We start from the raw sequence: 15,859 nt of genomic DNA, 5'->3' as shown, positions 1-15,859 counted from the left end.
ACGATTAGCCAAGGAGTGGCAGATGGAGTTTAATTTAGATATATGTGAGGTACTAACTTTTGGAAAGGCAAATCAGGGCAGGACTTATACACTTAATGGCAAGGTCCTGGGGAGTGTTGTCAAACAAAGAGACCTTGGAGTGCAGGTTGACAGTTCCATGAAAGTGGAGTCTCAGGTATATAGGAGAGTGAAGAAGGCGTTTGATATGCTTTCCTTTATTGGTCAGTCCATCGAGTATAGGAGTTGGAACGTCATGTTGCAGCTGTACAGGAACATTGGTTAAGTCACTTTTGGAATACTACGTTCAATTTTGGTCTCCCTGCTACAGGAAAGATGTTGTTAACCTTGAAAGGGGTCAGAAAAGATTAGGATGTTGCTGGGGTTGGAGGGTTTGAGCTATAGCGAGAGACTGAATAGGGCGGGACTGTTTTCCCTAGAGCATTGGAGGCTGAGGGGTGACCTTATAGAGGTTTATAAAATCACGAGGGGCATGGATAGGGTAAATAGACAAGGTCTTTTTATCACAGATTAGGGATTCCAAAACTTGAGGGCATAGGTTTAAGGTGAGAGGGGAAAGACTTTTTAAAAATGACCTGAGGGGCAAAGGTTTCATGCCGAGGGTGATGCATGTATGGAATTGTACTGAATTCTACTTGGCAGTTATCCAAAGAAAGTAAAAGATATCAAAATTAGAGTCACACAGCATGAATGTGTCCAACTCGTCCTTCGGTCCAACTCGTCCATGCCACCATAGAACATTGCAGCGCAGTACAGTCCCTTCGGCCCTTGATGCTGTACTGAACAGTGAAATTAATCTGATGCCCATCTAACCTACACCGTTTCATTATTATCCATATGTATGTCCAATGCCCATTTAAATGCCCTTAACGTTGGCGAGTCTACTACTGTTGCAGGCAGGCCATTCCACGCCCCTACTACTCTCCGAATGAAGAAACTATCCCTAATATCCATCCTAAATCTATCACTCTTCAATTTAAAGCTATGTTTCCTCATGTTAGCCTTCACCATCCAAGGATGGCTTTTATTGGTAGAGGAATTGAGTTCCGGAGTCCTGAGGTCATGTTGCAGTTGTATAAGACTCTGGTGCGGCCGCATCTGGAGTATTGTGTGCAGTTTTGGTCGTTGTACTATAGGAAGGATGTGGAGGCACTGGAACGGGTGCAGAGGAGGTTTACCAGGATGTTGCCTGGCATGGTAGGAAGATCGTATGAGGAAAGGCTGAGGCACTTGGGGCTGTTTTCATTGGAGAAAAGAAGGTTTAGGGGTGACTTGATAGAGGTGTACAAGATGGTTAGGGGTTTAGATAGGGTTGACCATGAGAACCTTTTTCCACGTATGGAGTCAGCTATTACGAGGGGGCATAGCTTTAAATTAAGGGGTGGTAGGTTAGGGGTAGATTCTTTACTCAGCGAGTCGTGAGTTCATGGAATGCCCTGCCAGTAGCAGTGGTGGACTCTCCCTCTTTATGGGCATTTAAACGGGCATTGGATAGGCATATGGAGGATAGTGGGCTAGTGTAGGTTAGGTGGGCTTGGATCGGCGCAACATCGAGGGCCAAAGGGCCTGTACTGTGCTGTATTTTCTCTATGTTTCTATGAAAAAGGGTCTCACTGTCCACCCTATCTAATCCTCTGATTATCATATACGTCTCTATTAAGTCACCTCTCAACCTTCTTCTCTCCAATGAAAACAGCCCCAGTTCCCTCAGCCTTTCCTCATAAGACCTTCCCTCCATACCAAGCAACATCCTGGTAAATGTCCTCTGAACCCTTTCCAAAGCTTCCACATCCTTCCTATAATGCTGTATGCAATACACCAGAACTGTATGCAATACTCCAGGTGCGGCCTTACCAGTGTCTTGTACAACTGAAGCGTGACCTCGTGGCTCTGAAACGCAATCCCCTTACCAATTAACGCCAACACACCATATACCTTCTTAACAACCCTATCAGTCTGGGTGGCAACTTTCAGGGGTTTATGCACCAGGACACTGAGATCTCTCGGTTCATCTACACTGCCAAGAATTTTACCATCAGCCAAGTACTCTGCATTCCTGTTTCTTCTTCCGAAGTGAACTACCTCACAGTTTTCCGCATTAGGCTCTATTTGCCACGTCTCAGCCCAGCTCTGCATCTTATCTATGTCCCTCTGTAATCCACAACATCCGCCGGCACTATCCACAACTCTGCCTACCTTAGCGTCATCCGCAAAATCCTTCTACGCCCACATCCAGGTCATCCAGCAGTGGCCCCAAAACAGACCCTTGCGGCACACCACGAGTAACTGAGCTCCAGGATGAACATTTCCCATCAACCCCCACCCTCTGTCGTCTTTCAGCTCGCCAACGTCTGATCCAAACCCTCAATCCCGAAACTCCATATTTTGCGCAACAGTGTGGAACCTTATCAAATACCTTACTGACGTCCATATACACCACATCAACCACTTTACCTTCATTTGCCGGTTTGGTCACCTTCTCAAAGAACTCAATGAAGTTAGTGAGGCACGACCTACCCTTCACAAAACTGTGTTAACCGTCCCTAATCAAATTATTCCTTTCCAGGTGGGCGGCACGGTGGCACAGTGGTTAGCACTGCTGCCTCACAGCGCCAGAGACCCGGGTTCAATTCCCACCTCAGGCGACTGACTGTGTGGAGTTTGCACGTTCTCCCCGTGTCTGTGTGGGTTTCCTCCGGGTGCTCCGTTTCCTCCCACAGTCCAAAGATGTGCGGGTTAGGGTGAATTGGCCAGGCTAAATTGCCCGTAGTGTTAGGTAAGGGGTAATGCCGGGGTATGGGTGGGTTGCGCTTCAGCGGGTCAGTGTGGACTTGTTGGGCCGAAGGGCCTGTTTCCACACTGTAAGTAACCTAATCTAATGATTATAAATCCTATCTCTTATCAGCTTTTCCAACACCTTACCCACAACCGAAGTAAGGCTCGCTGGCCTATTACTATCAGGGTTGCCTCAACTCCCCCCTCTGAAACAAGGGAATAGTTATCCTAAATTCGTATGGAATGAGCTGCCAGAGGAAGTGGTGGAGGCTGGTACAATTGCAACATTTAAGAGGCATCTGGATGGGTATATGAATAGGAAGGGTTTGGAGGGATATGGGCCAGGTGCTGGCAGGTGGGACCAGATTGGGTTGGGATATCTGGTCAGCATGGACGGGTTGGACCGAAGGGTCTGTTTCCATGCTGTACATCTCTATGACTCTATTACTTTTCAACATTTCACCCAAGTTCCTCTAAACCCTTCTTATTCATGACCCCATCCAGATGCCTCTTAAATATTGTAATTGTACCAGCCTCCACCACTTCCTCTGGTGGCTCATTCGATGTGCACATCTCCCTCTGCGTGAAAAAGTTACCCCTTAGGTACTTTTAAAAATCTTTCCCTTCTCACCTTAAACCTAGGCCCTCTAGTTTTGGACTCCCCTAACCTGGGGAAAAGGCCTTGTCTATTTATCCTACCCATGTCTCTCCTGATTTTACAAAAAATGAATGATATCCAGATGATGCCTTTTAAAATGTTACTGTACCCACCTCCTTATCTTTTGCAATGATGTGTGATGCGCCTTGGACCGAAGGGTCTGTTTCCATGCCGTATGACTCTAGAAGTTCACTTCCATACCAAAGCTATGAGCTAAGTGCTGGGAAGTGGGGTCTCAGCATAGCTAGGAGGTCATTTCTGACTGACAAGAATTAGCTGCACAGTAGACATCTCTGACTGTGGCAAACATCTCAAAATCAAACCTCCCCTCAGCCTTTTCTACACCAAGAGTCTCAAGGTTCCACCAGGATGCGGCAACTCTCCATCGACGTACAGCCAGCCAAGAGGAAGATGGCGCATTTTTGGAACCTGTTCCAGGTTCCAGGCACAGCGTTAAAAAAAAATAGGTTTGTAAGTAACAGTGTCATTGAGATGTACAGCACGGAAACAGACCCTTCGGTCCAACCCGTCCATGCCGACCAGATATCCCAACCCAACCTAGTCCCACCTGCCAGCACCCGGCCCATATCCCTCCAAACCCTTCCTATTCATATACCCATCCAAATGCCTCTTAAATGATGCAATTGTGCCAACCTCCACCACTCCCTCTGGCAGGGTAAAAACAATGACTGCAGATGCTGGAAATTCCTGATGAAGGCCTTATGTCCAAAGCGTCGATTTTCCTGCTCCTCGGATGCTGCCTGAACTGCTGTGCTTTTCCAGCACCGCTCTCCTCTAGAATCACACTTCCTCTGGCAGCCCACTCCATACCCGGACCACCCTCTGCGCACAGCGAGTTTACTCCCAGCAAACCACGAACTTGCTGTTCAAATATCAAACTTCAAAAACCCGGGTACCCCTGACATTGACCAGGAAGTGGGTGAAGGGCAGGCTGAAGGCAGCTGGGGATTTGGCAGGGGAGGGGACAGGTTGGGGGTTATACAGAAATTGCCCCAACACCTCGTTTTGTTTTTAATTCATTCACAGGCGTCGTTGAGTGGGCCACCATTTATTGCCCATCCCTAACTGCCCCAGAGGGCAGTTAAGAGTCAACCGCATTGCTGTGGGTCTGGAGTCACATGGAGGCCAGACCAAGTAAGGATGGCAGTTTCCTTCCCGAAAGGGCATCGGCAAACCAGATGGGTTTTTTCCCCGACAGTGGATTCACCGCCGATTCTTCGCTGAATTCAAATTCCACCATCCGGGATTCGAACCCAGGACCCTCTGGGTTAACAGTCTAGCGATAATATCACTAGGCCATCACCTCCCATAGCATTGAGGATTGAAGATGGAGGTGAGATTCGCATCTCTCACTTTATCTGGTGTGGTTCCAATGACCATACAGTGGCTGAGTTTTCTCTCTCTCTCTCTCTCTCTCTCTCTCTCTCTCTTCCTGTCTCTTTCTCTCTCTTCCTGTCTCTTTCTCTCTCTCTCTCTCTCTCCCTCCCTCTCCCCCTACCTCAGATTACAACAGGATCTTGACCAGATGAACAAATGGGCTGAGAAGTGGCAGATGGCGTTGAATTCAGATAAATGTGAGGTACTGCATTTTGGGAAAGCAAATCTTAGCAGGACTTATACACTTAATGGTAAAATCCTAAGGAGTGTTGCTGAACAAAGAGACCTTGGAGTGCAGGTTCATAGCTCCTTGAAAGTGGAGTTGCAGGTAGATAGGATAGTGAAGGCAGCGTTTGGTATCCCTTCCTTTATTGGTCAGAGTATTGAGTACAGGAGTTGGGAGGTCATGTTGCGGCTGTACAGGACATTGGTTAGGCCACTGTTGGAATACTGCATGCAATTCTGGTCTCCTTCCTATCAGAAAGATGTTGGGAAACTCAAAAGGGTTGACAAAACATTTACAAGGATGTTGCCAGGGTTGGAGGAATTAAGCTACAGGGAGAGGCTGAACAGGTTGGGGCTGTTTTCCCTGGAGCGTCAGAGGCTGAGGGGTGACCTTATCGAGGTTTGCAAAATCATGAGGGGCGTGGATAGGATAAATAGACAAAGTCTTTTGCCTGGGATTGGGGAGTCCAGAACTAGAGGGGCATAGGTTTAGGGTGACAGGAGAAAAGAGATCTACGGGGCAACCTTTTCACACAGAGGGTGGTACGGGTGTGGAATGAGCTGCCAGAGGAAGTGGTGGAGGCTGGTACAATTGCAACATTTAAGAGGCATTTGGATGGGTATATGAATAGGAAGAGTTTGGAGGGATATGGGCCGGGTGCTGGCAGGAGGGACTAGACTGGGTTGGGATATCTGCCCGGCATGGACAGGATGGGCCGAAGGGTCTTTCTCCATGCTGTACATCTCTAAAACACTGATGACCAAAAGCAGGGAACGCTTCTGTTGATTGAGAACACACGAAACACCAACACTCACTTTCGTTTGCAAGGGGCGCATGGAGACCTGCGCCCACAACCAACCTAGAGATGGCAAATGTCTTTCTCAGAGCTGGTGACACTCTGACGACCATATACCTTGGGAAGACCAGAACCCGCCTCGCCCGTTCCTGGGCAAATGGAGGCTTTGCGGGAAAGCTGAGGCTGGAGTTCCTTTTTAATGGGAACGCCCCACACGTCAGCGAGGGAGGGGAAACCACAACAACTTGTGTTCACATAGCACCTTCAAGTGTTGACCAAACACCCTGAAACTTTCTGCAGGGCCGTTTCACAAAACAGTGACGCGACACTGAGCCACGTCAAGAGATTTGCTCAGGCAGATTGGACCAAGCCGGGGAGGGTTAGACCTTGAAACAAAAGGAATGGCAGTAGGCCATTCAGCCCATCGGGTCTGCTTTGCGACTCCTCATCTCCACTTTCCTTTTTCTCCGTCATCCTCGATTCCCTTCTTGATTAAAAATCACTCTCAGCCTTGAATATCCTGAATGACCCAGCCTTCTGTGGTAAAGAATTGCACAGACTCATCTCCCCTCAGACACAAGAAATTCCTCCCCATCTCTGTCTTTAACAGGCGACCCCCAACTCTGAGATGACGCCCCTCTGGTTCCCAGACTCTCCCACACACAAGGGGAAAACAACCTCCCCACTTCTCCCCTGTCAATTCCCCTCTCCCCCCCCCCCCAAGAACCTTCTAATTTTATTAAACGAATTACAAAACAGTTCAGTTCACAAAAAACATTTACAGCTGTACAAGTGACAGCAATTTTACAAGGGAGAGGACCAGCAAAGCTAGGCCCCAAACCCTACTATTCAACCATTTTACAGGGAGATGAGGACAAACCTCAAATCCCAGTTCCACATTTAACAAGACAGTGACAATGACATTTGTACATTAAACAATACGGTTACATACAGAAGTGCAGACAATACAGACCCAGCAAGCCCCCACCCCTCCCACCTTTCGACCACTCTAAGGCAGCCCGCCCCTACCCACCTTCCGGTTCTCGGTCCACCCCGTGCCCCTTCCAGTTCTCGGTCCGCCCTGACACACCTTTCGACCACCTCTAGGACAGCCCGCCCCGGTACCCGCCCGGGGTGACAGCGGTCAGGACGGCCTCATGTTTCAATAAGGTCGCCTCTAATCCATTGAATTCAATTTGCTCAATCCAAAAAGATGTGCGGGTCAGGTGAATTGGCCGTGCTAAATTGCCCGTAGCGTTAGGTGCATTAGTCAGGAGTAAATGTAAGGTGGGGGAATGGGTCTGGGTGGGTTGCTCTTCGGAGGGTCAGTGTGGACTTGTTGGGCCGAAGGGCCTGTTTCCATACCGTAGGGTATCCAATCTAATCTAACCTCTCCCTTATAAGTCAGACTCTGGATTAGTGAGTGAATCTTCTCTGGACTGCCTCTAATGCAGGTAAAATTCTTCCTTTTGTCTTTGAGGTGCACCTTAAAAATGAGGAATGCGAGGGATGGGGGGGGAAACAACACCAACGGAGGAGCAGTCACATAATTGATCAGATTCCCTACAGTGTGGAAACAGGCCCTTCAGCCCAATACGTCCACACTGACCCTCCAAAGAGTAACCCACCCAGACCTACTTCCCTGTGACTAATACAGCTAACACTACAGGCAATTTAGCATGGCCAATTCACCTGATCCGCACATCTTTGGACTGTGGGAGGAAACCGGAGCACCCGGAGGAAACCCACACAGACACGAGGAGAACGTGCAAACTCCACAGTGTCAGTTGCCCGAGGGTGGAATCGAACCTGGGTCCCTGGTGCTGTGAGGCTGCAGTGCTAACCACTGTGCCGCCCCACTGGAACTAGCACTGAATTCTGGGAGGGTGCAAAGATGGGGGGTCATAGAGTCATACAGCACAGAAAACAGACCCTTCGGCCCAACCAATCCATGCCGACCATACTCCAAAACTAAACTAGTCCCACCTGCCTGCTCCTGGCCCATACCCCTCCAAACCTTTCCTGTTCATGTACTCATCCCAATGTCTTTTAAACGTTGTAACAGCCACCACTTCCTCAGGAAGTTCACTCCACACGCGAACGACCTTCTGTTGAAAAGTTTGCCCCTCACGTCTTTTTTAAAATCTCTCTCTTCTCCCCTTAAGTGTTGGAATTCCCCCGTCCTAGGGAAAAGACACCTGCCAGTATGCCCCTCATTATTTTACCAACTTCTATAAGGTCCATATCTATCCAAACCTTTCATGGACTTAGACAAAACGTCTTCAGTAAATGTTGTAACTGCACCCACATCCAACATTCCCTCGGGCAGTTCATTCCACACATTCTGATAGAAAAATTCAAGGGGCTGGAAGTTACAGCAATAGGGAGGTGATGGGGGTTGGGGGGAGGGATTAGAAAGCAGAGATAGGAATCTTAACACCGGGATTGTGGAACTCACTGACCCACAGTGCGCAGCGGAGGCAGAATCGAACCTATGGTCAAGAAAGAGAGGGAGACGTTTCTGCGATGAGAGGTGGGAGTAAAGGGCTAGGGGGAGCAGGTGGAAGGAGTGGAGTTGGGACCAGGATGAGATCCGGTCACGTTAAATGGTGATAGGCCAAACTGCCTACTCCTGCTCCTACTTCCAATGAGACGATGGCTAAATGGGAACCGGCGCAGGTCAGCGATTGCGTCCGCAGAGTTGTAGACCCAGCCCGGGACACAACTCTGCTACTGTCCCTAACCAAGAGGCCTTAAGGCATCGGTGCCTCATCCAACTGTGTGCACACAAATTTTACACACACACCACACACACACGCACGCACACACGCACGCACACACACACAGATCACCAGCTGGACACATTTTCTGACGCCAATCCCACAATTCCAAACGCCTCATTCACCTCCAAGCGCCTGCAGGTGCTGAGATTGCGAAAGGAGCTACAGGATTTTAAATTCCGTCTTTCCAAGGAGAGGTAATGTTTAACAACGCAGATGCCTAAGCCAGCACTGGCGAAAGAGAAAAAAAGAGAATCCCCGCCACCTTGCATTCTGAAAGTCAAAGAAAGTGGCCCATCCCGGTCACAGTTCCCTCAAATGGACAGGATTCCCGTCAGGAACAGAAATACGTGCATTCAGTGGAGTGTGGTCTTCGGTCAGAATCCAGATTTCTTTTGTCCCTTAGCACCCAGGGTGGGGGAAATCAGATTAAATCAGGGGCAGCATGGTGACTCAATGGCTGGCACAGTGGTTAGCACTGCTGCCTCACAGCACCAGAGACCCGGGTTCAATTCCCACCTCAGGCGACTGTCTGTGTGGAGTTTGCACATTCTCCCCGTGTCTGCGTGGGTTTCCTCCAGGTGCTCCGGTTTCCTCCCACAGTCCAAAGATGCGCAAGTTAGGTGAATTGGCCATGCTAAATTGCCCGTAGTGTTAGGTGAAGGGGTAAATGTAGGGGAATGGGTTGCGCTTCAGCAGGTCGGTGTGGACTTGTTGGGCCGAAGGGCCTGTTTCCACACTGTAAGTATCTAATCTAATCTAAGCATTGCTGTCTCACTGCACCAGGGACCCGGGTTCAATTCCAGCCTTGGTTGACTGTGTGGAGTTTGCACATTCTCCCTGTGCCTGCGTGAGCTTTATCCGGGTGCTCCGGTTTCCTCCCACAGTCCAAAGGTGTGCGGGTTAGGGTGGATTGGCCGTGCTAAATTGTCCCGTAGTGTCCAGGGATGTGCAGGTTAGGGTGGATTGGCCATGCTAAATTGTCCCGTAGTGCCCAGGGATGTGCAGATTAGGGTGGGTTGGCCATGCTAAATTACCCAGTGTCCAGGGAATGTATAGGTTAGGTGCATTAGTAGGGGGTCAATGTAGAGCAATAGGGTAGGGGAATGGGTCGGGTGGGGTCTGTGTTGACTCGAAGGGCCTGTTTGCACACTGTAGGGATTCTATAATTCATACAAGGCTGGAAAACGGGACTGCTTTGTTTTTGATGAGCCGAAGAGCCTCTCTCCTTGCTCAAGCAATCTCAAAGTATTTTCTGGCAAACTTTCTTTTAAAAAAAAGAAAACTTTGTAAAAATAGTAGGCTCTCGAAGGAAGACTATCACATTTGGAAAGACAGTAGGGAGAACGTCGGTGGTGGTTTGGGGAGAGAAAGGACATTTCTACGATTCAAAGGAAGGTTGCATAGTCGCCAACCTTTGTCCCCCCCAACTCCATTCCATCCCTCTAATTGACCTTGAGGCTTTTGGTCTTGCTAGGCCCAATTCAGAAAGGGGGCAGATGGGGTCAATTTGTCACGTGACAGGCCAGAGCTGGTAAAGGTGGCAGAATGCCCTCCCCCAAGAGATTTTTTTTAAAAAATGGGCATCAGTGGAGTCAGTGGCATTTTCATCACAAAGCGACGACAGTCTCTCTTTGCTTCGACAAACTTCCTGTTGCTTTTTGTTTTTACAAAATATGAACCAAAGGAAGGCTACTAGTGCAGGTATCCAATAAACTGGTCAACCTCCCTCTACCCTTCCCCACTACCCCCCCCCCCCCCCAAACAGAGTAGGAAATGGAGCGAGTTAGTTCAATGAACAAGTAGAACAAGTTTTGGACTACACAGCGAGGCAGTTAAACTCGAGACGAGACAGAGAAGGGTTTTGCAAAGAGAAAGAGAGAGAGGAAGGAAGTTCTACAATGAAGTCAGAAATTCTCACAAAGACAGGCCCTATAACCATCAGCCAAACCTGATGGGGAGCCTTGGGGGAGTCAAGTTTGCTCCTGCAAGCCACAACAAGGGGGGGGACAAAAAAAAGAGACTTGGGACTCCCACCACTTTCAAAACCTCCTGCCTTTTTTGTTAAGAACTCATACCGCAAGCTCAGAACACAACTGCCCAGTTGTATCAGAGGAGCCTTTCCCCCCACCCCCCCCAAAAAGGTCAAAACTAAAACAACAACATGAAGAGAGAGGTTACAGCAGCAGATTCATCCAAGGAATCCTCAAATTCAGTTCCCATTCTGTCAAAAAAATGAAATTCCAAACCACGCCTTTCAAACCCAACAAAGTAATTTGTAACTCAGACTGGGAATAATAACTGATCTCAAACTCCTCACAAAAGGGACAACTCGAGTTTCTTTTTTTTGGGGGGGGGGGGGCTTCAGTGTATCGATTACATTAAAATTGCTGATTTTCGTTTATTTAATGTCCCATTTCTTCAACTTATTCAACAAAAGGTTAACAGCAACGTATCCATCTCTGCCTCAGACATTTAACTGCAGGAGGGAGAAAGAGACTTAAAAACGTTCCTTGTTTGAAAACAGATCTCCCTCTTTTTTTCTCTCTCTCTCTCTCCAAGATCTTGGAGGACTTTCAACATCCCCGAACACACCATGGCTTACCTTTTGTCAGGCTCTCTCTCTCTCTCTCTAAGTCAATCAGGAAGTGGAGTTTTCAAAAGTATGGGTTCCACTGTTTTTTTAAAAACAAGAAAAACATCTGAACTTTTATCGACAGTCCTCGTGTGTGTTTTTTCTTGGGGAGGGGGGGAGTAAAAAGAAATAAAGTTAACTAGTCCGCAATTTGCTTCCTTGTTGGCTTGGCTGTTTCTGTAAGGTGGGGCTGTTAACTTTCATTCGCTTACTGAGTCACTCGGCTCACTTTTTTTTCTCTAAAGAGGAACAGACCTCTCAGTTTCTCATGGCCAGACAGGGGGAGGGATCTGGGCTACTGAAAGCACACACACAGGACGCCACCTCTGGGTATGACTAGTGCGGACAGCTACATACATTTCAGAATATTTTGTTTTTAAAATAAGCACCAGGATTCAGGGAGTCTGCCTTATTCATTTTCTTTTTCAAAATTGCTCCCCACCCCCAGATTCTGGATTTCTTTCCCATAAATCTCTCCACTTTAAAGGAATTCCTTAAAGCGACCAGGTCAATGTCTCATTTTTTCTAAGATCCATACAGTGTGTGGTTGCAGGCTATCCGGCCCATTGAGTTCACATTGATTCTCCGAAGAGCATCTTGCATTTCCCATGGTCAATCCACCCTAACCTGCACATCCCTGGGCACTATGGGACAATTTAGCATGTAAAAAATGAGGTCTGCAGATGCTGGAGATCACAGCTGCAAATGTGTTGCTGGTCAAAGCACAGCAGGCCAGGCAGCATCTCAGGAATAGAGAATTCGACGTTTCGAGCATAAGCCCTTCATCAGGAATAAATTTAGCATGGTCAATCCACCCTAACCTGCACATCCCTGGGCACTATGGGACAATTTCCCATGGCCAATCCACCCTAACCTGCACATCACTGGGCACTATGGGACAATTTAGCATGGCCAACCCACCCTAACCCGCACATCCCTGGGTACTATGGGACAATTTCCCATGGCCAACCCACCCTAACCTGCACATCCCTAGACACTATGGGACAATTTAGCATAGCCAGTCCACCCTAACCTGCACATCCCTGAACACTATGGGACAATTTAGCATGGCCAATCCACCCTAACCTGCACATCCCTAGACACTATGGGACAATTTAGCATAGCCAGTCCACCCTAACCTGCACATCCCTGGGCACTATGGGACAATTTCCCATGGTCAATCCACCCTAACCTACACATCCCTGGGCACTATGGGACAATTTAGCATGGCCAATCCACCCCAACCTGCACATCCCTGGGCACTATGGGACAATTTCCCATGGCCAATCCACCCTAACCTACACATCCCTGGGCACTATGGGACAATTTAGCATGGCCAATCCACCCTAACCTACACATCCCTAGACTGTGGGAGGAAGCCATAGGAATCCCAGGCAGACATGGAGCGGTGGGGGGGAGAACATGCAAACTTCACACAGACAGTCGCCCGAGGGTGACTCGAAGCTGGGTCCCTGACGCTGTGAGGCGCCGGTGCTGACCACTGAGCCCCTGTTGTTGATGAAGGCTTTGTTTCCTCTTTTCATTCTCGAGGTTGGAGGTCAGCCAGAGATCAGAGAAAACACCAAGACAGGGAAGTGAAACAGGGCTGAGTCACGACCAGATCTAACACATCCTCACTCAGCATCTGAGGACAGCCCGAATTTTCCCGCACCGAAACAGGCCCCTCTTCTCCATCTTAGCGTTTCCACTCCCCATTTGGCACGGTTATCTTCATTGGTCAGAGATTTGGGACATTACGTTGTGTTGGTGAGGCTACTTTTGGAGTACTGTGTACAGTTGGTCGCCATGCTCTAGAAAGGATGACGGGGGCAGCATGGTGGCTCAGTGGTTAGCACTACTGCCTCACAGCACCAGGGACCCGGGTTCGATTCCAGCCTCGGGCAACTGTCTGTGTGGAGTTTGCACATTGTCTGCATGGTCCCCCCCCTTCGGGTGCTCCGGTTTCCTTCCACAGTCCAAAAATATGCAGTTTAGGGTGGATTGGCCATGCTAAATTGTCCCAGTAGTGTCTAAGGATGTGCAGGCTAGGTGCATTAACAGGGGTATATAGGATAGGGGAAGCTAGTCTTTGTAGGGTCAGTTTGGACTTGTTAGGCCGTAGGGCCTGTTTCCACACTGTAGAGATTCTAAACTGGAAAAGGTGCAGAAGAAATTTACAAGGATGCTACCGAGACTGGAGGGTTTGCGTTATAAGCAGAAGCTGTGAGGTTTTCTCACTTGAGTGTAGGTTCTATAAAATCATGAGGGATATTGATAAGGTGAATAGCCAAGGTCTTTTCCCCTAGGTTAGGGGAGTCCAGAGAGCATCGGTTGAAGGTGAAAGGGGAAAGATTTAAAAGGGACAACTTTTTCACGCAGTGGGTGGTGCGTATGTGGAATGGACGACCAGAGGAAGTGGTGGATGTGGGTACAGTAACTTTTAAAATACATTTGGATAGGTACCTGAATAGTTATAGTCATAGAGATGTACAGCATGGAAACAGACCCTTTGCTCCAACATGTCCAATATCCTAATCTAGTCCCGTTTGCCAGCATTTGGCCCATATTCCTTCTTGACCCTTCCTATTTATTTACCCATCCAGATGCCTTTTAAATGTTCTAATTGTACCCGCCTCCACCACTTCCTCTGGCAGCTCATTCCATACACACACCACCCTCTACGTGAAAAAGTTGCCCCTGAATAGCAAAGGTTGAGAGGGATATGGGCCAAACGCCGGCAGATGGGACTAGATTAGTTCGGGAAACATGGTCGGAATTGAAGAGCTCGGCCGAAGGCTCTGGTTCTGTGCTGTACGTCTCTATGATTCCAAATGGGACTAGATTTATTTAGGAGATCTGGTCCCTAAAGGGTCCATTTCTGCGTTGTATGACTCCATGGGATCTCCCTCGCATCCACCCCTTCATCTCTCCCTGCTCCTCTTCCCCATTCCCAAATCTTCCTGTTCCGTTCTCCCTCATGAGTTCACCCAGCTTCCCTCCCTTCAGTGAATCCCTCCTGTTCCTGCAGAGGGAAAGAACTGGCAAGGCCCAATCGGAAAGCCACACCAAGAGGGGCGAGGGCTGTCGAAGTGGGTAGAATGGCTTCCCTCCGCTCAGCTGTACCTCCCCCCCGCCCCCCCCGTCCATGTCAGGGTCCACAGGAGGGAAGCAGACAATTGGAGAGAGAAAAAGCAGTTGCAGAGTTTATTTTTGAAGTGATGGACGAGCTGTAAGCTGTGGCTGTGTTATTTCGGGTGTAGCCATGACGGAGGACAGATTATGTGAGGCAGTGTTTGTTGCCACACCTCTGGCGACTTCTTGGATCCAGTAAACCTTCCCGATTTACCTGTTAGTCCATAAGGAATAGCAAGGGGAGCAGGCCATTCAGCCCTTCAGGCCTGGTCTGTCATTCAACAGGATTGTGGGAGAGTTAACGCTCCTCATGTCTGATTTCCCATCCTTTCTCCGTAATACTTGATTCCCTTCCCGATCAAGAATCTATCTATGTCATCCTTAAATATCCACAAGGACTCTGCTCCCACTCTGCAAAGGAGTTTCAAATACTATCAACCCTCAGAGAAAAAAATCCCTCCTCATCTCAGTCTTAAACTGCACCCCTTTATTCCAAGACGTTGACCTCTGCTCCTAGATTCTCCCAGGAGTGGAAACAACCTTTCACGATTTACTCTGTCGAGACCCCCAACAATGTTTCAATGAGATCACCTCTCATTCTTCTAAGGTCATTCAAGTCATACAGCATGGGATAGGCCCTTTGGCCCATCGGGTCTATACTGACAAAGCAACCACCAAAGCTGTGTTACTCCCAATTTCCCACAAGTGTCCCATATCTCTGTCCTTTGGTTCCCATCGCAACAAGCCTTGGCCTTTGGGACTGCCATAATAAGGGGTCGTGCCCTCTCCTCTCATCTCTAACCCAAAAGATTGTAGGTGCGAGGCCCGCTCCCTCATCTAGATTGACACTCCCAATGCCAGCACTGAGGGAGTGGGCACTGTCGGAGGGTCAGCATTGAGGGAGTGGGCACTGTCGGAGGGTCAGCGTTGAGAGAGTGGGCACTATCAGAGGGTCAGTGCTGAGGGAGTCGGCACTGACGGAGGGTCAGCGCTAAGGGAGTGGGCACCTTCGGAGGGCCAGCGCTGAAGGAGTGGGCACTGTCAGTGGGTCAGCACTGAGGGAGTGGGCACTGTCAGAGGTCAGTGCTGAGGGAGTGGGTACTGTCGGAGGGTCAGCGCTGAGGGAATGGGCACTGTCGGAGGGTCAACGCTGAAGGAGTGGGCGCTGTCGGACGGCCAGTGCTGAGGGATCAGGCACTGTAGGACGGTCAGCGCTGAGGGTGCGGGCAATTCAGAGGGCCAGCGCTGAGGGAGTGAGCACTGTTGGAGGGTCAGCGCTGAGGGAGCTGGTAATGTCAGAGGCTCAGCGCTGAGGGAGCAGGTGCTGTTGGAAGGTCAGCACGGAGGGAGCGGGCACTGTCAGAAGGTCAGCACTGAGGGAGCGGGCACTGTTGGAGGGTCAGCACTGAGGGACTGGGCACTGTTGGAGGGCCAGCGCTGA

At 49.2% G+C, this 15,859-nt stretch overlaps 1 protein-coding gene across 1 annotated transcript in view; it reads right to left on the bottom strand.

Annotated features, from left to right (window-relative positions):
* The window catches only part of LOC132805558 (CDC42 small effector protein 1-B-like), a 41,857-nt gene extending 30,318 nt beyond the window's left edge, over positions 1-11,539 (bottom strand). Inside the window, exon 1 of the mRNA XM_060820672.1 lies at positions 11,257-11,539. The gene's annotated coding sequence lies outside the window, so the exon portion shown is untranslated. The remainder of the gene's footprint in view (positions 1-11,256) is intronic.
* Between the last annotated feature and the right edge of the window lie 4,320 nt (positions 11,540-15,859).

This window comes from Hemiscyllium ocellatum, chromosome 50 (genome assembly GCF_020745735.1).
Source record: "Hemiscyllium ocellatum isolate sHemOce1 chromosome 50, sHemOce1.pat.X.cur, whole genome shotgun sequence".
NCBI classification, from domain to species: Eukaryota; Metazoa; Chordata; class Chondrichthyes; order Orectolobiformes; family Hemiscylliidae; genus Hemiscyllium; species Hemiscyllium ocellatum.
This window is presented reverse-complemented; position numbering and strand designations above follow the sequence as displayed.